Source organism: Euleptes europaea, chromosome 3 (assembly GCF_029931775.1).
Source record: "Euleptes europaea isolate rEulEur1 chromosome 3, rEulEur1.hap1, whole genome shotgun sequence".
NCBI classification, from domain to species: domain Eukaryota; kingdom Metazoa; phylum Chordata; class Lepidosauria; order Squamata; family Sphaerodactylidae; genus Euleptes; species Euleptes europaea.
In genome coordinates, this window is record NC_079314.1 from 112,650,346 (window position 1) to 112,674,082 (window position 23,737).

General features: G+C 46.0%; 1 protein-coding gene and 1 non-coding gene across 4 annotated transcripts in view; both read left to right on the forward strand.

Moving 5' to 3' along the window:
- Positions 1-23,737, forward strand: part of SOX5 (SRY-box transcription factor 5) — a 444,166-nt gene that overhangs the window by 18,216 nt on the left and 402,213 nt on the right. The gene's annotated exons all lie outside the window — the stretch shown is intronic.
- On the forward strand, positions 22,500-22,571 carry TRNAA-UGC (transfer RNA alanine (anticodon UGC)). Its single transcript has one exon. It is a non-coding gene; the product is annotated as a tRNA-Ala (tRNA).

The following is a 23,737-nucleotide window of genomic DNA, read 5'->3' on the forward strand; positions in this document are numbered from 1 at the left end:
GGCAGGAGATCTCCTGCTATTACAACTGATCTCCAGCCGATAGAGATCAGTTCCCCTGGAGAAAATGGCCGCTTGGGCAATTGGACTCTATGACATTGAAATCCCTCCCCTCCTCAAACCCCGCCCTACTCAGGCTCTGTCCCAAAAACCTCCCGCCGGTGGCAAAGAGGACCTGGCAACCCTACCCATGAGATTTCCAACATAGTCTTTTTGCATAGTAAAAGGGGGCCCTTCATTTATTTTATTTTATTTTATTTTTAACCAGCAGAAAAGCTGATTGGGTACAGCCCAATATAACTCAGGGGCTGTGGGGAGGGACTGTGGCTCAGTGGTAGAGCCTTTGCTTGGCATGCAGAAGGTCCCAGGTTCAATCCCCGGTATCTCCAGTTAAAGCGACTAGGCAGGTAGGTGATGTGAAAGACCCCTGCCTGAGACCCTGGAGAGCCGCTGCCGGTCTGAGTAGACAATACTGACTTTGATGGACCAAGGGTCTGATTCAGTAGAAGGCAGCTTCATGTGTTCAGAAATAACGAGACGTAAGGATCTGGTCCCCTTTGGCTCTATCTGCCACCACGTACGGCAGAATTGTAGACCTGAGTAAACCCAATTTTGAGATTTAAATAAATTACAAAAAGTAAAATAGATTTAAAAAAAAGAAACACACTTTTCATTGCTACAATCAACATACATAGAAGATGGACAGCCTTTTCACATGCTATACTTTTTAGTACCCCTGAGATTTTTTCGGCGCATGGGGGAAAGAGTGAATGTGGCATGGTTGCAGTTTTTTAATAGAGAGCTGAGCGTAGCTGCATCTCTCAGCGACTGGCAACCCCAGTTATTTCTGCATAATGTGTGAATTGTTGCATTCCCGAAGCACTGTTCCCAGTTTGCGATTGTCTTTTCTTCGGGTTTTTTTGCCTTAATTGTACATCTGGGAGAGATTAGCGGGTTGCATCCAGGAGAACTGTGAATACCGTCGCCTCCGTTTAGCTTCTGACATTGCTAAGGATTGCCTCGGAGCTAGGGTTGCCAGGTCCCCCTTTGTCACCAGCGGGAGATTTTTGGAGCAGAGCCTGAGGAGGGTGGGGTTTGAGGAGGGGAGGGACTTCAATGCCATACAGTCCAATTGCCAAAGCGGCCAATTTCTCCAGGTGAACTGATCACTATCGGCTGGAGATCAGTTGTAATAGCAGGAGATCTCCAGTTGGTACCTGGAGGTTGGCAACCCTACTTGGAGCATCTGTTTTGAGGGCTGACGTTTTAGGCGCCTGGCGAGAATACTAGAGGCCTGTTTGCGGCACGCATGCATACACACGCACTGTATGCAAACTCCATTCGATCCTTTTTTTTTTTTGCGGGGCTTTGCTTTCGCTGTTCATAGAGGCTCTGTGCATATGAAAGAAAACTCTGTCCGAGTTCATGAATGGTATCACTTTTGTTGGGCTCCTTAGGGGAAAAAAATAACAGGGGTGTGTGTGTGTGCTTTAATAAAAACCTTGGGTAGCCAGTGATTTTTCCCCCCCCTTCTTCAACTGAATTATGAAAATAACTGCTGCGGCCAAACTTCTCTTCCTCCTTCGATGGCGGTCTCTCCCCCACCACCCCAAAAATGGGCTTTTTTTTTTTCATTCTGCCGTGAAGAAAAGTTTCTTAGTTCTCGGTCTCAAAATGGCCAACTGTATTAAGCGACTCTAGGCAAGTGGCCCTTACCGCCCCAGATGGTTTATGGAAACAAAACAATGTTTGCTTAGGAATAGGTTGTATAGCTGCCTCTGTTGCCGGAGCACTACAGAGCTTGTTAAGTCAGGATGGAGTTAATGGACCAAAGACATGCTGAGACTCAACACTTTCCCATTTGAGCAAAACATATTGCTTTATATCAGGACAGTCGTTGGCCTTTACTCCCAAGAGGAGGGGAACAAAAGATCCAGGGAATACACCTTAAGGCACCCATCTTTTTGACCCCGCATCGCTTCACAGTTTACATTATTTATTTACTTCATTGTTCACCTCATTCATACCCCACCCTCCTCAGGCTCTGCCCCCAAAACCTCCCGCCTGCAACAGAGAGGGACCTGGCAACCCTAGGCATCTCATCCATTCAGAGTGAGTTACTGAACCAGTAATGGTGGTAGGGTTGCCAGGTCCCTCTTTGCCGCCGGCGGGAGGTTTTTGGGGCGGGGCCTGAGGAGGGCGGGGTTTGGGGAGGGACTTCAATGCCATAGAGTCCAATTGCCAAAGCTGCCATTTTCTCCAGGTGAACTGATCTCTATCAGTTGTAATAGCAGGAGATCTGCAGCTAGAACCTGGAGGTTGGCAACCCTGGTCCACCTCCGTAGTTGTCATCCATGCAGGCAGAAGGGAAAAAAAGAGTCCTCTCCATCTCATTGCTTAGATTTTCCGTGTCTTGACTCATGCATGGGCGTGTGCGTCTGAGCTGCATAAGGAGAAGCCCTGCCAAACCCTGCATTTCTGTGCATACTGGCTATAGGAGAAAAGGCTTAAGGGTTCGTTCGTCCAGGCTGTCTCCTGTAACCACTACAAAGATGAGGATCTTAGGAGTGTACAGTCTGAAATGTGCTACTTAAGGTCTGACCCGAACAGCAGCTATGGAAATATTGACAGTTCTCTAAACAAAATTTATTCCTTGTCCTCTAGACTCATTTTCCCAGAAGGTAGACGTTTCAGCGAGGGGAGGTATTCAAGAGCTAGATGCCTGATAGGGATGTGTTCCACCCCACAAAAGCTGCCCATTTCCCCACCAGACAGGATCATCCTGACTTGGTGCTTCGGTCCCCAGTGTTTCCCCTTTCTGCACCATCTCACTGGAGTGGTGTGTGCTGATTCTATATAAGCATGAGTTTTCCTTATGTATCAACAATTTTGTTTTATGCGACTGCACCTGCAAGGTTGGGACAAAGGTTTTTCTTGTGCAGGTAAGGCAGGGCCATGACCATTTGTCTTTATCTTCCCCCTGATATTCAAGACTATGTTGAATACCAATGATAAGGAATCCTGCCCAAGTTTTTAAAATAAAAATTGAACCGAATAAGATTTTTTGGTACATTCCTACTCACAGTTAACCTGTCCCAAGACCCAAAGATGAGGATGCAGAAGGTTAATTCGGAATCACCTGGGAACCCCAGAGCTTATCATTTGAAGCCTGGAGATTGGTTCATACAAACCTTTTGTATGAAACTTTTTTTTGTAATCTAGTGAAGTCAGTTTTAACTGGCCTTACTGCATTGCAAATCTGTTTTTGATTGGTTGCAACACATTTTCTGAATCACTTCCACATAGGGTTGCCAACCTCCAGGCAGTAGCTAAAGATCTCTTGCTATTACGACTGATCTCCAGTCGATAGAGGTCAGTTCCCCTGGAGAAAATGGCCGCTTTGGCAATTGGACTCTATGGCATTGAAGCCCCTCCCCTCCCCAAACCCCGCCCTCCCCAGGCTCCGCCCCAAAAACCTCCCGCTGGTGGCGAAGAGGGACCTGGCAACCCTAATGCCTCACCTGTCTCCTGAAAGTGAGCTAGGATACACAAGCTTGTTCAGTGTCCTCTGGGTCCACCACGTCAAAAATAAATCGGGAGGTTATTGTGTGAATTGGCCCTTGATCAAAACAACGTGGCTTTTCACTCCTAATGGATCGTCTACATTACAGCTTGTTCCAAGATCCCATAATCTCTCTCTCTCTCTCTCTGTGTGGATTTCCAGCTTTACAGGTAGCAGAACTGAGGAAGCACGAGGGTCGACCCCTGCTAAAGAGAGGGAAGCCCAGAAATAAACTAGAGGTCTGACTCAGTAGAAAATTTTTGTTATGTCCTGCATACATTACAATGGAGGTGCACATCCCTTTTTTTAAATGGTCTGCAGATAGGATTGCCAACCTCCAGGTGGTGGCTGGAGATCTCTTGGGGTTACAACTGGCACCATTTTTCCAACCGCATCTGCTCACTTTGTTTCTCTGTGTCACGTTTTGGTAATTCTTGCAATATTTCAAGCCAGCGTGGTGTAGTGGTTAAGAACGGTGGTTTGGAGCGGTGGAGTCTGATCTGGAGAACTGGGTTTGATTCCCCGCTCCTCCACCTGAGCGGCGGAGGCTAATCTGTTGAACTGGATTTGTTTCCCCACTCCTACACATGACGCCAGCTGGGTGACCTTGGGCAAGTCACATTCTCTCAGCCATACCTACCTCACAGGGTGTCTGTTGTATCCTTCAGTAAAGTAATTCCTTTTTCTGCTATATGCTTGTAAGGTCTCTCTATTCCCCCCAAAATCAGGGGTAATTAATTTCAGATTTGATTGGAACTAGCTTGAGGCAGCGATATCAGATTTAGTGACCCGAATTACATAAATGTTGATGCCAGGTAAACTGTGGTCCTGTAGAGGGGAGAGAGAGAAGGCACGCTTTAGTTTATTCGTCCAATACATTACACGGCCTTCCCATAGCAACTGAGCTGATATTATTTAACCAGTTTATTGGCAGAACAATTCCTCATGTTCCATACAATGAACCGAGTTTCTTCATGAGCAGGAAATAACAGCTTATCTGCCTGCCAGAAAAATAAATGCATAGGAATCAGCTACTGTATCGAAGGAAGGTAGATCTGGGGAGCTAGAGTCCAAGAACTTCTTTAAAAAAATCTAAGTCAATGAGCCCATAATGTTCTTGGAAACAAGAAGTTACTTGAGCAGTGTCAACCATTTCCCTTTCTTTTCTCCCAAACTTCTCTCTGTGTATATTAGTGTTGCCAATCTCCTGCTATTACAACTGGAGACTATCCATACATCCATAGGGTTGTCAGGTCCCTCTTCGCCACCAGTGGGAGGTTTTTGGGGGCAGAGCCTGAGGAGGGTGGGGTTTGGGGAGGGGACGTGCTTCAATGCCATAGAGTCCAATTGCCAAAGCGGCCATTTTCTCCAGGTGAACTGATCTCTGTCGGCTGGAGAAATAGCAGTATCTCTGTAATAGCAGGGGATCTCCAGCTAGTACCTGGAGGTTGGCAACCCTTATCATCCAGTGTATTAACTCTTCCAAAGGGTGTCAAATATTAGCAATGTACTAACCACATATCAGTAGATTGCTCCCATTAGATAAGATAGCTGCTATTATTGAGAGCTGATGTTCTTAACTGCTTTTTACTATTCAGTATAATAAATCATTGCTTTATAATATTAAAGACTAAACCTGTCATACATAATTAATCGAATTACGCATTGCTAATTCTGGTTTCTGTTAACTCGCCTCTAAGCTCAGCCCTGCGTGCTATTACCTATTCTATCCCAATTAATACTCCAGTTTGGACCCCCTCTTTGTAAAAATCTCCAAGCCTTGGTGGTTTGAGTGGGGATTTCAAAAGGAGACATGCAACCGGTTAAATGGGAGAAGTCCTTGAGTGGCGTCAGTGTGGGGAGGGAATCAGTGGGCTGAAGGGAAACCTGGACGTGTGGAGCAAGAAAGTTTATAGTTGAAACAACCTGCCAATTGTCCATTCTCTTATTTTTTTTATTTTATTAAAGGCTTAAGGTTCTAGCCAGGTCCTTGGGCTGTTTGATTTGATTTATACTGCTACGTCTTAGTTGCCTAACACCATTGATGGAGGGGGAACAAACAACCATCGTTCTCTCACTCCATATATGCACACCCCGCCACTGAATGTCTAAAAGGCTTTGCACATGGAAACAGGCGGCTGCATTGTGTGGTCCGAGCTCTGTTACAAGCTGGTTTTTGAGAGGAAAATGTGAAAAAACGAAGAGGCAAGAATTGGGCAGAAGTATTAATAGAAGTTCTGTTACAGCTGGACTTTGTAGTAGGTGATAAACCGAGTATCTATGGAAAGACAGGGGTAATTGAGACCAGAAGCCCAGTAATTGTCTCTGAAAAACAAATTTGTCCATTCTGCCTTTCACCCCAGGAGCATATAAGTTTCGGGTTGCCAACCCCCAGGTGGGGCCTGGCAATCTCCCGGAATTAAACTGATATCTGGACAACAAAGATCAGTTCCTCTGGGGAAGATGGCTGCTATGGAAAGAGGACTCTATGGCTTTATAGCTTGCTGAGGTCCCTCTCCAAACCATGCCCTCTCCAGGATCCACCCCCAACTCTCCTGGATTTCCAAACCCAGAGCTGGCAACCCTAAATTGACCCTTACCAACTGTTTCATGTAAAGGGCAGGGCCATAGAGAGGTAACCTAGGGTGAAACATAGCCTTGGGGTCTTTCTCTTGCTCTCCCAGATTATGTTCGTATTTAAACCACATTTAACTACGGGGAAGATCAACATAATCAATGTAGTCTACGGTTTAGTTAGCATGTTAGTATTTAATGATGATAAAATTATTAATAACCAAGAATGACAATACTCTAGGAAGGCAATTGACAGTGCGGTCCTAAGCAGAGTTACACCCTTAAGAACATAAGAAAGGCCCTGCTGGATCAGACCAAGGCCCATCAAGTCCAGCAGTCTGCTCACATAGTGGCTAACCAGATGCCTCTAGGAAGCCCACGAACAAGATGACGGCAGCAGCATTGTCCTGTTGAGGCCAGCTGACCTAAGAAGTAGGCTTGCCAACCTCCAGGAACCAGCTGGAGATCTTCTGCTATTACAACTGATCTCCAGCCGATAGTGAGCAGTTTGCCTGGAGAAAGTGGCCACTTTGGCAATTGGACTCTATGGCATTGAAGTCCCTCCCCTCCCTAAACCCCGCCCTCCTCAGGCTCCACCCCAAAAATCTCCAGGTATTTCCCAACCCAGAGCTGGCGTAATCCTACTAAGAAGAAAAGTGGTGTAGTGGTGGCTGGTTACCACTGCTTCCTCTTCTGTTCCCTCCCATCCCATTTTAAACACAGTGTGCTCAGAGCCCCCTTTCCCCCTGTTCTGCCTACTACATATGTGTGCAGATTAGGGTTGCTATCCTCCAGGCGGGGCCTGGGGACCTCCTGCTATTACAGTTGTTCTCCAGGCGACAGAGATCAGTTCCTCTGGAGAAAATGGCTTCCTTGGAAAGTGGACTCTATGACACGGTATCCTGCTAAGGTCCCTCCCCAAACCCCTCCCTCCCCAGGCTCCACCCTCAAAATCGTAGGGTTGCCAACCTCCCGGTGGCAGCTGGAGATCTCCTACTATTACAACTGATCTAGAGCTGATAAAGGTCAGCTCACCTGGAGAAAATGGCCACTTTGGCAATTGGACTCTATGGCGTTGAAGCCCCTCCCTTCACCCAACCACGCCCTCCTCAGGCTCTGCCCCCAAAATATCCAGGTAATTCCCAACCTGGAGCTGGCAACCCTACAAAATCTTCAGGTATTTTCCCATCCAGAGCTGGTAATCCTAGTTCAGATAGTATGCATGCCTAAAAATGTCTGTCTCCAATAATGGATAATTAGGAGAAATTGGTTACTGAAGAAGATACGGCCCATATTTTTTAAAAAATTAGTAGGTTGGTGCTTGGCTCCGGCTCCCTTCCCGATGGTTGGTTGGTAACTCTAGAGAAGGCGACTACTCCGAGGACATCTCTTGATTCTGTTTTCATCTCAGGAGCTCTGGGCTGTGTCCACGATTTACGTCATTCTTGTTTTACCGCTTATGCTTAAAATAAATACTTTAAAAATCCACATGTTGTTTCTTCATGAGGCATTCTTGCTGCCGAATGGTTGCTACTCCTTCCCTCCTTCTGGTTTTCAAGAAAGAGTTTGATGAAAATGCTCCGCGTTTTCATTTGTCGCCGAGAGTTTTGAGCTTCGGGAAAGTTGGGGGGCCTTTGATAGGTTGGCTTGGCTGATAGGTTCAAGGCCAGCCTGAAACTGTGGGAGTTAGTGATAAAAGTTGCAAGCTCTGGCAAGCTGGCAGTTGTTAAAAAGGGATATTTTTAAAAAAGCAGAAGTTATCCAAAGTAGGCATATGGAGGACTCAAAGTGTGATCTTGTGAGACTCGGTTTTAATTTTTGTTGTTTCCTTGAGAGCAGCTTCAGTTACAAAATGCCTATGCCATTCTTAGTCATTTAGAATACAAAGTGCCAGCGGTAAAACCATAGAGTTTTTGGAGATTCCTAGCGAGGACTGACATCACTTCCAGGTTTTCCCTGGAAGTGACATCAGAGTGTCACCCTGATATCCTTTAAAAAAAATTGTGCCACTGCTCCGAGCCTAAATTTCTGTGATATTTAGACTGAAATGTGGGATCTACCTGCAAATGGTCTTCTACCACAGTGAATTTTACCCCTTTGCTGATAGCTAGGAAATCTGTATGGGAATGAACAATATTGTGTTCCTTTCTCACTAAACTAGAGTAGACCTCTATTCCAAACTTGGGAAACAGGAGCAGAATTCAAGTAGGGTCTTTCAATAGAACATTTTGTGGGATAAATCAGTGTGGCATTTCCAGATTGCTTGATACCAGCGTGGCGTAGTGGTTAAGAGCAGTGGACTCTAATCTGGAGAACCGGGTTTAATTCCCCACTCCTTCTGGGGTGACCTTGGGCTAGTCATAGTTCTCTCAGGATTCTTTCAGCCCCACCTACCTCACAAGGTACCTGTTGTGGGGAGGGGGAGGGAAGGAGATTTTAAGCCACTTTGAGACTCTTTAAAGGTAGAGAAAAAGCAGGGTATAAAAACCAACTCTTCTTCTTCTTGGATTCAAATCAGGTGTTATTTGCCTTGAGACTAATTGATATATATGAATACATGATCAGTAAGAGAGCCATAGCTGGAGGAGGGATTTTCTCAAAACATGGAGGATAGGCAGGTAACTATTTCTCACCAAGGTGTGTCCCAAGATCCCCAGTGTAACCTTTTTGATTCTCAAGTAATCATCCATCAACAGCAAAGTACAATCAATAAATTCAGCAGTATAAAACAACTGAGACTCTAGTATGGTTGCCAACTCTGGGTTGAGAAATGCCTGGAGATGTAGAGGGTGGATCCTGGGGAGGGCAGGATTTAAGAACAGAAGAACATAAGAAAGGCCCTGCTGGATCAGACCAAGGCCCATCAAGTCCAGCAGTCTGTTCACACAATGGCCAACCGGGTGCCTCCAGGAAGCCCCCAAACAAGATGACTTCAGCAGCACTGTCTTGCCTGTGTTCCACAGCACCTAAGATAACAGGCATGCTCCTCTATAGAGAGAATAGGTATGACTAGTAGCCATTTTGACTAGTAGCCATGAATAGCCCTCTCCTCCATGAACATGTCCACTCCCCTCTTAAAGCCTTCCAAGTTGGCAGCCATCACCACATCCTGGGATGGGGAGTTCCACGATTCAACTATGCACTGTGTGAAGAAATACTTCCTTTTCTCTATTTTGAGGGACCTCATTGGTAAATAATGTCATAGAGTCAACTCTCTAAAGCAGCCAGTTTGGTTCCATGAGATCTCCAGGCCCAATCTAGAGGCTGGTAACCCTAGACTCTGGGGAGCCATTCCCAGTCTGAGTAGACAATACTGACCTTTATGGACCAAGGGTCTGATTTAATGTAAGGCAGCTTTATGAGTAGGGCTGCCAACCTCCAAATCGTAGCTGGAGATCTCCTGCTATTACATCTGACCTTCAGCCGATAGAGATACGTTCCCCTGTAGAAAATGGCCACTTTAGCAATTGGACTCTATGGCATTGAAGTCCCTCCCCTCCCCAAACCCCACTCCACCCCAAAAACCTCCCGCCAGTAGCAAAGAGGGACCTGGCAACCCTATTTATGAGTGATCTTAATTGCCAACAGGGGCTTTGAACCTGGATCTCCCCCGGCCTAGTTCGACATTTGTACCAATCCATAAGACTGGGACTTCTGAGAGCCAGCGTGGTGTAGTAGATAAGAGCTGTGGTTTGGAGCAGTGGACTCTGATCTGGAGAACTGGGTTTGATTCCCCACTCCTCCACATGAGTGGCAGAGGCTAATCTGGTGAACTGGATTTGTTTCTCCACTCCTACACACGAAGCCAGCTGGGCAACCTTGGGCTAGTCACAGTTCTCTCCCAACTCTCTCAGCCTCACCTACCTCTCAGGGTGTCTGTTGTGGGGAGGGGGAGGGAAGGTGATTGTAAGCCGGTTTGAGTCTCCCTTAAATTGCAGAGAAAGTCGGCATATAAAAACTAACCTCCTCCTCCTTCTTCTCCTTCTTCTTCTTCCTCTCCTTCTTCTTCTCCTTCTTTCTCTTCCTCTTCCTCCTCCTTCTCCTCCTGTTGAGTTCCAGAAAAAAGCAATAAATGACCATCTGCGCTGTAATGTGCTTTAGAACTGAGGCTGTTGGCTGATTATTCATGGAATCCTGATTGGATGGGAATTTTGCTTCAGCCAGGCATTTGTTCTTTTCTTAACATAATATATACCTAAGTGAATAGCATCTCATTGGCAACCTGACAGTAGCTCCTTTCACTATATCTTTACAAAGAATAATATTGAAATTCCACTGTTGAATCTTGATTTTGTGCCAACGGAGCTGTCCATATTGCGCACTGGGATAGGTACGGGATAATTTATTTTAGTTACTTCCTTTGATTTATAGCTTACCCTGTCGGCAGGGTCAGAACAGCCATCATCTATAAATAGTCTCCTGTTTTATCTATAGCGGGAAAAGATTATAGGTAGAACTATTCTTAATATTCTACCGTTATCCCAATCCAATTAATGTATCAATGTATCTATTACTTTTTCTTTCGTCTTCCACTTTAGCTTCATCACACCCCTGGAAGGTGGGTTGGGGGGGGGAGAGAGAGAGAGAGAGAGAAAGAGAGAGAGAGAGAGAGAGAGAATTGAATTGAATTTTATATGCGGCCAAAGACCAATAAATACACACTATATATAACAATCTTACAGCATTTAAAATAAAACAGAATATAAAAACTTATCAAAATTAAAATCAGATTCCTATAAACAAAGCAGCCATCAGGTCTGTCCACTTTTGAAATCCAGTAGATTAGAGTTTAGGCTCAACTTTATCTGCATCTTTGCTTTTTAATTTACTACGTACTTAATCTCCGCAACGCAAAATTTGGCAACCTGTCTTGTGGTCGAAAGGTTTTCATCCGCCAGTAGTTTTCCAAGTTTATATTTGTTAGAATAACCAGATAGATTTTCCAACAGTGGGGATAATATGGCGAGTCGAAGCTGATTATAAATAGGGCATTTAAAGAAAATATGCTCCATAGTCTCAACTTCTCCAAGTTTGCATGGACAGATCCTCCTCGCAAGTGGAATCTTATTATATCTACCTTCCATTACAGCAGATGGTAGTACATTGCATCTAGCTAGTGTAAAGATTCTACGTACTTTGAGAGGGGGGGGGAGAGAAAGAAAGAAAGAAAGAAAGAAAGAAAGAAAGAAAGAAAGAAAGAAAGAAAGAAAGAAAGAAAGAAAGAAAGAAAGAAAGAAAAAAAAAAAAAGAAAGACTTGGCCTATTGAGTTTATTGGCTGAGCGGGAATTTGAACCCAGGTATTCAGAGTTTTAGGTCTCCATGTTAGCTATGGCACCCCCACTGACTGTACTCCAGATGGAACACTTCTGTTCTTACAGACTTAGGAAGTTCCAGGATGATGATGAGGTGGAGGAGGAGACAAGACTCACTGGAAAAACCAATAATGCTAGAAAATGTTGAAGGCAGTAGGAAAAGAGGAAGACCCAATATGAGATGGATTGACTCAGTAAAGGAAGCCCCGACCCTCAGTTTGCAAGACCTGAGCAAGGCTGTTAACGATAGGATGTTTTGGAGGTCATTAATTCATAGGGTCAACTTAAGTCTGAAGCTACGTGATGGTACATAACACATACATTATTATGAATGCAGTGTTGTTGGTAGACATGCCTAATGTGTATGTCCTATTAATAAGTTGCAGACCCGTTAATATTCCAGTATTTAATATTTCAGTACGTAGACTTTCCAGACCAGTACTAGTGAAGCTGCATATTAGAGAGCCCGACTGTGATTCTAAATGACTTCCTCACATCCTAGAAAGATGCCATTTGGCAGGTTTATAGATTGAGTAGAGGTGTGAATGAGCAAAGTCCAAACACCTAGGATTTTTAATTGGTGGTCAGGAGGGGAGGGGTAAGGATGAGCATCGATGAAAACCAATCTGAGAAAGGAGGTTAGATTTTTTTTTTGACAGCACCCTCCAAAATATGAAACATTAAAGAAAGAAGAGTTGGTTTTCATATGCCGACTTTCTCTTACCGCTTAAGGAAGAATCAAACTGGCTTACAATCACCTTCCCTTCCTCTCCCCACAACAGACACCCTGTGAGGTAGGTGGGGCTGAGAGAGCTCTAAGGGAGCTGTGACTAGCCCAAGGTTGCCCAGCTGGCTTCATGTGTAGGAGTGGGGAAACCAACCTGGTTCACCAGATTAGCCTCTGTCATTCATGTGGAGGAGTGGGGAAACCAACCCGGTTCTCCGTATTAGCCTCCGCTGCTCATGTGGAGGAGTGGGGAATCAAACCCAGTTCTCTGGATTAGAGTCCACCACTCCAAACCACCGCTCTTGACCACTACACTGCACAATTGCTTCATGTGCTTGTGACAGTGTAGTGCTTCCTTGGTGCAAATGATGTATTCCACCACTGTGCTACTGCCCCTCCCACAGAGTTTATCCCTTTCGTGGATTAAGAATTGGATGCCTAATGGTATATCATATTGGCAAGGCACAGCATTTCCTCTTCAGGCATCTGTCCCTGCATAAAGATGGGGGAAGCACCAGAGATCAGAGGTATCAAAACAGGTATTGATGCTTTTTAACATATAGAGCTAAACTTTTGAAAAATGAGTTTATACCTGTGGGTCACTGGCAATCCTGAAGTCTTTCCAACTGTGTGGATGGAGCCTATAAACAAGTCGTTGGTCCGTGCTTAGTTTCTGTGTCAATGTAGAGTGAGGTGGGGCTAGGGTTGCCAGGTCCCTCTTCTCCACTGGCTGGTTGGAGGTTTTTGGGGGCGGACCCCGGAAAGGGCAGGGTTTGGGGAGGGGAGGGACTTCAATGCCGTAGAGTTCAATTCTCAAAGCAGCCGTTTTCTCCAGGTGAACTGATCTCTATCAGCTGGAGATCATTTGTAATAGCAGGAGATCTCCAGCTAATACCTGGAGGTTGGCAACCCTAGATAGGGCAGAGCTAACATGCATGATTAAAAAAAAAATTCCAATTTATACCCTGCACTCCCCTGGCAAACGCCGGGCTCAGGGCGGCTTTCAACAAATCACAGTCAATCATTTACAAAAACGCGTCCCAACAGCATCCTGGCTACAGCGTTCTGCAGCAAATGAAATTTCCAAACAGTCTTCAAGGGCAGCCCCACATGGAGTGCATTGCGGTAATCTAATCTGGATGTAACCTGGATTTGCACCACAGTGGCCAGATCTTTTTTGTCTAGGAAAAGCTGCAGCTGCCTAACCAGTCAAAACTGGTAAAAGACACTCTTGGCCACAGCTAGGCTTACCAGGTGCCGTGGGTCCATCGGCGGGAGCCTTCCTGTATTGCGTGGTGCATGCGCGGGCCTGGCGCAATGCACCCGCATGCCTGGTGTGATGCATGTGCGCATCCTGGTGACGCATTGCGCCAGGCCCACACACACACCACGCAATACAGGAAGGCTCCAGCCGATGGACCCACGGCATCTGGTAAGCCTAGCTGTGGCCAAGAGTGTCTTTTACCAGTTTTGACTCTATGGTTTCCATAGAGTTTCGGTGGAGGTTGCTAGAGCGTCCATGTTGCTTCCGGGTAAACCCGAAAGTGACGTGGGCGCATCGCGTGGGCACGCATGCAGGAGTTGCCTGTCGGCCCTCAGCTGCTTGGCGGGCAGTCCGGTGGATTGGCGAGATTTTACCCACCACCACCGGGCAGTTGGCAACCCTAGCCACAGCTGCCACCTGTTTATCCATTAGTTCTGATACAGAAGAGTTGGGATAAGTATTCTTATGTGACTATCGATGTTCTCAAGGAGCTAAGTGGAGGATCCAAACCACCTTGAAAAATGGACAGGAAGCATGCATGATAAGAAGAATTCAAAACACAGGATAGCCGTTGGCCTCGTTTCAGCTTGAGAATATGAGGGGACTCAGGGAGGCATCTGAGTCCCTACGGAAAGCGCCAGGGGCAGACAGGAAAGGAGAAAAGTGCTTTTCTTGATTGGGGAGTTGTTCAAGCCACTTGGAAAGGCAAGGTGTAAGCGTTGTAGCACCAGAATACACGTCATTGTCATGGAAGCTGATTTACAATGCACCATTGACAAGAGATGACTTGGGTACGGTATAAATCAAACTCGCATAGCTGTCAATAACACCACGGCGTCTAAAATGTCTTGTGGCACTTTAGAGACCAAGACCATTTATTTTGACTCATGCATTCCTTGACCAGAGCCCGCCGCATTAGATTTGTCTCTGGCCCATGAAAGCTTATGCTACGGTGCATTTTGTTGGTCTTCCAGGGACCACGAGAGTCGTCGTTGCTGGAACAGAATGAACACAGCCAAGATCTGTTGCAATGGAAGTTTGGCATCAGCCGAAGAGGTGCTTTTAGGCAGCGGAAAATGATCAGTCCTGGCTGTGGCGCATGCACAAAAATCTCTTTGTTATTTCATTTAGAATTTCTTTGGGTACTCTGGATGCAAAATGACCTCCCTCGAGCTGTTTAAAACCTGTGCTGACTAAGTGACAAAAGACAATGTGTTTGTTGAACTCAGAGGCAGGCGCGCTATCAAACTCATCCTTACAACTCTTTCGTGCACAACCGTTAGTGAGCAAACGAGTACATTTTTATTGAACTGGATGGAGTTTGAGAAAGAACAAGGCAGGTCTGTAGAGTTTCCACTGCTGGATTATGCGGCTGCAGCATAAAACTTGGCTTGCAATCCCAGGTGCAGACAGGATGCCTCGATCTTCCTGGAATCAAAAGCGCCCTCGCAGTAAAACCTTAGTTGTTGACTGGTTGAAAAGACAATTGATCTCGATTTTTTTAAGCTTCGGAAAATTGTATGTCTTGAGTAGGGTTGCTGTTCTCCAGGTGGGGGCCTGGAGATCTCCCGGAAGCACATCTGATCTCCAGGTGGTAGGGCTCATTTCCACTAGAGAAAATGGCTGCTTTGGAAGGTGGACTCTGTGGCATTATAACCCTCTCCTCCCCAAACCCTGCCCTCCCCAGGCTCCACCCCTAGAATCTCCAGGAATTTTCCAAGCTAGAGTTGGAAGCCCTGGTGTTTAATACAAAGGGGAAGTAAGAGTTATGAAAACATAAGAGAAGTTGGAGCTCAGGACAACATAGATTGTTTCCTTATCCTACTTTTTATCTTCACATCAATCTCCTGAGGTAGGTTAGGCTGACAGAACAACTGGTCTACGACCAGCCCAAGGTCACCCATAGTGCAGTCCTAAGTAGGGATACAGGTCTTTCAGTGGCTCCTAGCCATGGTGACTAAAAGGAACGTCTACATTCAGAGGCAGCAAACCTCTGAATACCAGTGCCAGGAGGCAACATTAGAGGAAAAGCTTCGGCTTCTGTGCCCTGTTTGCCCTCTGGGACAAATGGTTGGCCACTGTGTGAGATAGGATGCCAGGACTAGATGGACCACTGGTCTGATCCAGCAAAGTTCTTCTTATGTTGTTATGTATGCTCTTCTAAGCTCATTGACATCAATGTCTCATGTAACAGTGGGACGGGTCTTCCAGATCCTAGTACCACACTTTAACCATCACACCACAGTGGCTCTGCTGTTGTTTTTAATTTGATTTTATTTTCTACTCGAAAGATTCTGAGAGAGATTTTCTTGCAATGTTACTGGAGGTTTTAAAAAATAGTCTGTTTGGGTTCTGTCCTGGCTATTTTGGATAATTGCATATCCTGACTGTGGAAGTGGATTGGTCCAGAGTATGTTCTGCTTCCTTCTATTTGATAAAACATCCCAGGCCAGCAGTGGTGATTCTTGGCTGAGAGTTGGATCTAAGGGTACCCTTTGGTTCACAGAAGGAGTCCATCCATGCATAGCCAATCGAATGTATTTTCATTGCTATCCTTTCCCAAATCCTCAACAGGTTCAAGGGCCATAGTGGTACATCGATGGGGTCAGGGAAGGGCTTCTGCTTGGCTTTATGTTGGCGTCCATCTTTGAGAACACCATGGGGGATATTGTCATGGAATATGGGCAGGTTTGTACTAGTATTGTAGACTTTACCTTCACAGGGTGAGGAAAATAATCCCATGATAGGAAGGAGAGGTGTTGTGAGAGGAGATGTTTAAAATGTCAACGAGCGGGCTGGATTCCTGTTTTGGACCTTTCTCTTTCTTCTCGTGGAGGCCAAAAAAAATGCCTCTTCCTGCCGCTTGCCCATCTGCACAATGCATTTGCTGTTCAGAAGATTTCTGGGGTTTTTCCCCCGAAGCCACAGAGAAGCAATGAGGGAAATAATGTACATAACATGCAGCTATCAAGGAAGGATAACTTTGCACCTGGGCAAGAATGCGCGACGAGGTAGACGAGAGAACCAAGCGTCGGAAACGGCTTCCCGACTCTTCCCTTAACTCTCTCCAGAGGCAGTCCTTCAAGTCCCCCCCAACAATCTCTTTAATAGAAGGATTCCTATAATCTTGAAGCTGTCATCCTAAAGTGGTCTGCGGGGACCCCCAGCTATAAATCTCCGTACTGCTGTCTGCCGCTCAGATAGATTTACACAACTGGAATCATGCTGCAGTACTGAAAGCATTCCGCTGGGGAATCCTCCTAAATATTTAAGACTTCAGATTATGGTTTAATTTTTTCCAAAGAAAACCCCTTACACTTCAGGAATGCTTGTATTGATACACTGGAGGGGTGGGGGGAAAAGCAGAACGAAAACAAAGCAAATATACTTGCATGCCTTGGTAGGCTTGTATGTTCAGGAAGGCGTGTTTGCAAACCTTTCGACAAAATTCCCCTCCCTCCCCACAAAAAACCTAGCAGAATGGTTTTAACAATCCGCCCGAGTCATTGGTAACCGAGGTAAGTTTGAGCTCTCTGTACATAATGGCCTTCTTTCACCCTGTCAGATTAGTTTCTCAAAGAAAGGTTTTTGGCAGGGAGCTGCGTTCGGTTCCAACTTTCCGTCATTTTCTTTAATGCCGCATTTCGCTGGCTCTGGTGTTTCTCTAGCTGGTAGGTAAGGCCGTATAGCGTGCCGAACAAAGAGGGGATTTGGACAGAGGTGCGACTAGAAGGGGAGGGTGGGCTGCCCCCTCCCGCTGCTTGCCCTCGACTTCTCTCCACAGCACCACCGCCGCGGCCCCCGTTCTGTGAAAAGCATCCTTTTAAAGCCCCCAGACGCAGAGGAAAGTTGTGCGATCTGATCTCAGCCTGCCGTAAGGAATCACCACTGGTGACCTGAGGCGTTTTTATCTGATAGAGGGATTTGAGGCTGCAAGGGATCCGGCAAATACTCTTGGCCAATCCGCTTTCATAAGTAGGTTATCCTATACCTCAAATATCCATGTCAGAACTTGAACACACCTTTGTATTTTTATTTTTTTTAGTCTCCAGGGAGGTTGACTTTGTTCAGAGTGATGAAGACAAGCTCCCTCAGTATCTTTAGTATGGGTAAACGTAGACCCCTGTGCAAGCACCGGGTCATTAATGACCCATGGGGGGATGTCACATCATGACATTTCCTAGGCAGACTGTGTTTACGGGGTGGTTTGCCAGTGCCTTCCCCAGTCATCTTCCCTTTACTCCCAGACAAGCTGGGCCCTCATTTGACCGACCTCGGAAGGATGGAAGGCTGAGTCAACCTTGAGCCGGCTACCTGAAACCGACTCCCGTTGGGATCGAACTCAGGTCGTGAGCAGAGCTTGGACTGCAGTACTGCAGCTTACCACTCTGCGCCACGGAGCTCCGGTCTTAGTGTCTTCAGAGGACAAATAACAATCCAGGGCTTAATATAGTACCCACCAACAGCTTTGTGGAGACAGTGCGGGATAGGGGTTAGGGTGTCTGACTGGGGAGGGGGAGGGCCAGGTTGAGATCACCACGCTTTCATGACGATCTTGGGCCAGTCTCTCTCAGACTGGTTTACCTCCGAGGGTTGTCATGAAGGAGATCCATTTATGCTGCCCTGAGCTCCTGTGAAGGAAGGCGGGGGGCTCCACACCGAGAGACAGCGAACCTCTGAATATCAGTGCCAGGAAGCAACCTCTGAGGAAGACCTCAGCCTCCATGCCCTGTTGCTGCACCTCCAGAGGAACTGGTTGGCCACTGTGTGAGACAGGATGCTGGCCTAGAGGGACCACTGGTCTGATCCAGCAGGGCTCTTCTTATGTTCTTATGGAGGAATAAAAATATAACAGTTTGCTCTTTCATTTTTATTTGCCTCTTTATATGCCTTTTTTCTGGACTATAAAGGGTCTTCCTTATATATAGAAAAGGGCAAGAGTCCAGTAGCACCTTAAAGACTAACAAAAATATTTTCTGATAGGGTATGAGCTTTTGTGAGCCACAGCTCACTTCTTCAGAAAGCTCATACCCTATCAGAAAATATTTTTGTTAGTCTTTAAGGTGCTACTGGACTCTTGCCCTTTTCTACTACTGCAGACAGACTAACACGGCTACCCACTGTGAATTTCCTTATATATATATACTACAATCACAAGGTACACTTTGGAAGAAGCAGAAGCAGAAGCAGAAGCAGAAGAAGAAGAATTTTTTTTTGACAGACACCTTGTGAGGTAGGTGAGAGAGTTCTGAGAGAACTGTGACTGGCCCAAGGTCACCCAGCAGGCTTCATATGGAGGAGCAGGGAATCGCACCCGGTTCTCCAGATTAGAGTCCGCTGCTCTTAACCACTACACCATACTGGCTCTTTCTCCATACTGCACCTTTCATTTCTTTTTCCGTGATGTACTAGCTATAACGTTTCTGTATGAATTGCACAGAACACTTATTCTGGTGCGGCCCTGAATTGACATGTCAGCTGTCCGTTATTTTACCAGCCTGCCAACTAAACCGTAAAAGACAGCTGAGGTCCACTTCTGAGTGATGGTTGGACCTGCATCCTCTGTATATAGGAAGCAAAATATAGAAAGCTTACAGCTCATTTGTCAGTGTTGTGCTGACTGAGAGTTTGTCCCAGTGAATGTTTCTAGCAGACCTGAGCTCTGGTTTCATTAGCAGTATAACACAAGAACAGCAAACTCTTATTTTTCTTCATTTAATATATCAACAGAAACAATATAATAGTAATAATAAAAAGAAAAACAAGTAATATCTCTAGTTTAACAATCAAATGACTTCCCCCTCTCCCTCTTCCATCTAAAATTAAATTGTATAAACTTTTGCTAACGGAACTAATCCCAGTATTATTTTAATTAACCTGTTCTTGTCGTATCCAACATTATTAAATCAATACCTAAAATAAAAATTAATACAAAGTGTAGATAAGCAATTAGATCAAAGAGTATCCTTTAAATGGTCCAGTTAAAAAGTGATTTTCACAGTACATTCTCCAAGCCTCCCATTCCCCCCAAAATTGTACATTATCATTCTGATTTATCAAAGCTGTAAGCTTCGCCATCTCGGTCAGTTCCAGCATCTTTTTTTATCCAGTCTTTTTTGTCTGGTATCTCAACTGTCTTCCATTGAGCTGCATCTATCAATCGAGCAGCCGTGGTGGCATAAATCAAAAAAGTTCTGTGAGTAAAAATGGTATCTGGTATCATACTAGTTCTCCTGGAATTACAACTGATCCCCAGACTACAGTTCCCCCGGAGGAAATGGCAACTTCAGACTCTACGGTATACCATAGAGTCTAGGAGAAATGGAATGACATAACATCCCTAGAATGACATAGCATCCCTGCTGAGCTCCCTCTCATCCCTAAATTCCATCTTCCCCAGGCACCATCCCCAAATCTCCAGGAATTTTCCAAGCCAGAGTTGGCAACAGTAACAGACCGTTTGTGTGAGTCCTGGTGTATTTTCAATCTGAAATCAGTGTTAGATTCTTTGATTCTCAGGCTCCAGAGGGCTTCCCCCATTGAAGTTTTGATGGTAAATGGTACAAAACGGTAGCTTGTACTCTTATGGGCTTTTTGGAATAATCAGGTGTTATTTAAAAATTAGGCTGGGTATTTATAATCTGGGAGACTCCAGGTTCAAATCCCCATTCTGGCATGGAAGCTTGCTGGGTGGCCTTGGGCTAGCCACATTCTCTCAGCTAACCTACCTCACAGGGTTGTTGCGAGGATAAAATGGAGTATGGGAGTTTGAGCCCCCCAGTGAGGAGAAAACGTAGGGTATCAGTGATGTAAATGAATGTTATATGCACCCTCTATCTGGAGAAATTTTGGCCAGGCTTATCCAAGCTCTGCCAGCGTGGTGTAGTGGTTAAGAGCGGTGGTTTGGAGCACTGGACTCTGATCTGGAGAACTGGGTTTGATTCCCCACTCCTCCACATGAGCTGCGGAGGTTAATCTGGTGAACTGGATTTGTTTCCCCCCTCCTGTACATGAAACCGGCTGGGTGACCTTGGGCTAGTCACAGCTCTCTTAGAGTTCTATCAGCCCTACCTACCTCATAAGAACATAAGAAAAGCCCTGCTGGATCAGACCAAGGCCCATCAAGTCCAGCAGTCTCTTCACACAGTGGCCAACCAGGTGCCTCTAGGAAGCCCCCAAACAAGACGACTGCAGCAGCACCATCCTGCCTGTGTTCCACTGCACCTAAGATTATAGGCCTGCTCACCTGATCCTGGAGAGAATAGGTATGCATCATGACTAGTATACCCTCACAGGGTATCTGTTGTGGGGAGGGGAAGAGAAGGTGATTGTGAGCCAGTCTGGTTCTTCCTTCAGTGGTAGAGAAAGTCGACATATAAAAAACTCTTCTTCTTCTTCTTCTTCTTCTTCTTCTTCTTCTTCTTCTTCTTCTTCTTCTTCTTCTTCTTCTCCTCCTCCTCCTCCTCCTCCTCCTCCTCCTCCTCCTCCTCCTCCTCCTCCTCCTCCTCCTCCTCCTCCTCCTCCTCCTCCTCCTCCTCCTTCTTCGCAGATTTCAGCAGGCGTTGAGCGTATATTTAGGGCTCCCTCTTTGCAGCCAAGGTCTCTGCATCCAACACCCAAGTGTTGTGTTTGCTCGGTGAGCTCACACGTTTGTGGGAAATTGTACAGCCTCTTAATCCGGGCTCTTACCCTATGGGTAACTGTCTCGAATTGCTTTCTTTCTTCAGGCTGCCCTGGACTTGTGAGTGTTTGGTGTTGGAAGGTCAACGAGCCATGGGATCTTTCTGGAGTTCATTTTACATCTCAGCAAGCCCCACTTGTATTACTGTAATTAGCGACATTCTTACGGGGCAGAGTAGAAAGGGACTTACTTTAAAAATAAATGTGTCAGATAGCTGGCCTGCTGTGTGTTTGGTTTTCACGGAGAGATGGATACCTAATTTACCCCCTTACCTGCCCTTCCTGATGTTCTCCAGATATGCTCTGGTATCATCTAGATCATATGTGGCTAAACATTAGTAACTATTGTTTTCTTTGCTAGTAATAGTTTATACTGCTTATAATTTGGGTAAAGCTGTTCAGTGGCGAACTATTTTGGGGTTGCTGCTGAAGCTGGAGGGTGACAGATTCAAAACAGATAAAAGGAAGTATTTCTTCACACAACACTTAGTTAAACTGTGGAACTCCCTGCCCTAGGATGTTGTGATGGCTGCCAACTTGGGAGGCTTTAAGAGGGGAGTGGACATGTTCATGGAGGAGAGCTATTTGTGGCTACTAGTACAAATGGATACTAGTCATGATGCATACCTGTTCTCTCCAGAATCGGAGGAGCATGCCTATTGTATTAGTTGCTGTGGAACACAGGCAGGATGGTGCTGCTGCAGTTGTCTTATTTGTGGGCTTCCTAGAGGCACCTGGTTGGCCACTGTGTGAACAGACTGCTGGACTTAACGGACCTTGGTCTTATCCAGCATGGCCTTTTTTATGTTCTTATGTTTGTGATTCACTTGCCCTTATCCAAGAACCCCATGAGGAACCTCAGGATCATTCCCATTTTACAGAGAGGGATCAGAGTCTGGGTGTACTTGTGTGTGATGATTTTCCCAAAGCCAGCTTGTGAACCCTGAGTTTAGCAGGGAACCAAGTTCATGTGTGCATTCTCCCAACATAGGATTGCCAACCTCGAGGTCATAGCAGGAGATCTCCTGGGATTACAACTGATCTCCTGGTGACAGAGATCAGTTTACCTAGAGAAAATGGTTCTTTGGAAGGTGAATATGGCATTATAGCCCATTTAAGCTACACTCCAAGCCCCACCCTCTGCAGGCCCCACCCCCAAATCTCCAGGTATTTCCCAACCCAGAGCTGGCAACCCTATCCCCACTTGACGGCTACAGCAGCAAAGGACCAGTTCACAAGTGCAAATGGGCTCTTGGAAATATAACACAATAGAATGGCAGCTAGATTCGGCTCCAGAAGCACCTTAGAGACCAGGTATTTGACAAAGGGAGCTTTCACTCCTGAAAGCTTATACCTCAAAAAAATCTTGTTGCTTCTGGGGAGGAGCTGTGGCTCAGTGGTAGAGCCTCTGCTTTGCATGCAGAAGGTCCCAGGTTCAATCCCTGGCATCTCCAGTTAAAGGGACTAGGCAAGGAGGTGATGGGAAAGACCTCTGCCTGAGACCCTGGAGAGCTGCCTGAGACCCTGGAGAGCTGCTGCCGGTCTGAGTAGACAGTTCTGACTTTGATGGACCAAGGGTCTGATTCAGTATAAGGCAGCTTCATGTGTTCATGTGACCTCAACCTAGCTCTTCCACTGCAGAGCCTCTGGAACAACAGTGTTGTTTTCCCCTTACGCAACACTTTTCGAGAGCATCATATCTCAGGTTGAGCTCCTGTTCGTGGCGCGCACAGTTAATCAAATTAAGTGTTGTGCATGCATGTACAAACCAGACCTCTGGGTCTGCCGGGGCATTTTTTCCTCTATGGGGGAAAACAGCGGTGGTCTGATTTGGCCCCGAGGTTCATTATTTGTCTCCTCCTGGCCGCTTTTAAAAAAGGAAAGTGTTTTGGATTTCAAAGGGGCGGGCAGTGCGATGCTGTCAAAAGATGCCAAGCGGTTATTTTAAGATGTGTTATGGATCTCTCTGTAAAACTGCCCGCGTTAAGAAGCGGGGAGGGGAGGAGAAACGCATCAGAGATCACAAAGGTCTCTCAGTGGGGGGACGCTCATGGGGGGGGGGAGAAGCAAGCAAGCAAAAAAAGGAGGGGGGACTTTCCAAGCTGTGGTCGAAGAGTTAAAATAAACAAACTGCAATGGGTGATTATTTCCTCCATCAAGGCCCCTTTATCCTAGTTAGCTCAGTCAGTGGTCAACACGCTAGACACCCCTCCCTGGTTTATCCATTCCTCCTTTGACAGCCTCGGTTTATACAGCTGGGTCTTTGTGGAACTTTATGGGAATTGCTGTAGAACAACAGACATGAAGGTAGACAAAGTACCTTTGCAGGGAGGACTGGCAGGCTTTCTTCATGTTTTCCTGGAGCGAGAAATAGATGTGGTCACCTCACCCCCCACCCCGCCCCTCCCTTTCCTCTATGCCCGGTGATTTTCAAGTGACTGAGTCTGATTTTACAATGAGGAGGGCTTTACGTTGTGTAGGAGACAGAGAGGAATTCACTGAGAGCTTGAGGTAAGGAGCAAGGAGTGGGTCTCCATAGTTAAACGCCTTATAATTCAGGATATACGTGTGTCACTGCCGTCCTAAACAGAGTTACAACCTTCTAAGTCCGTTGAAGTCA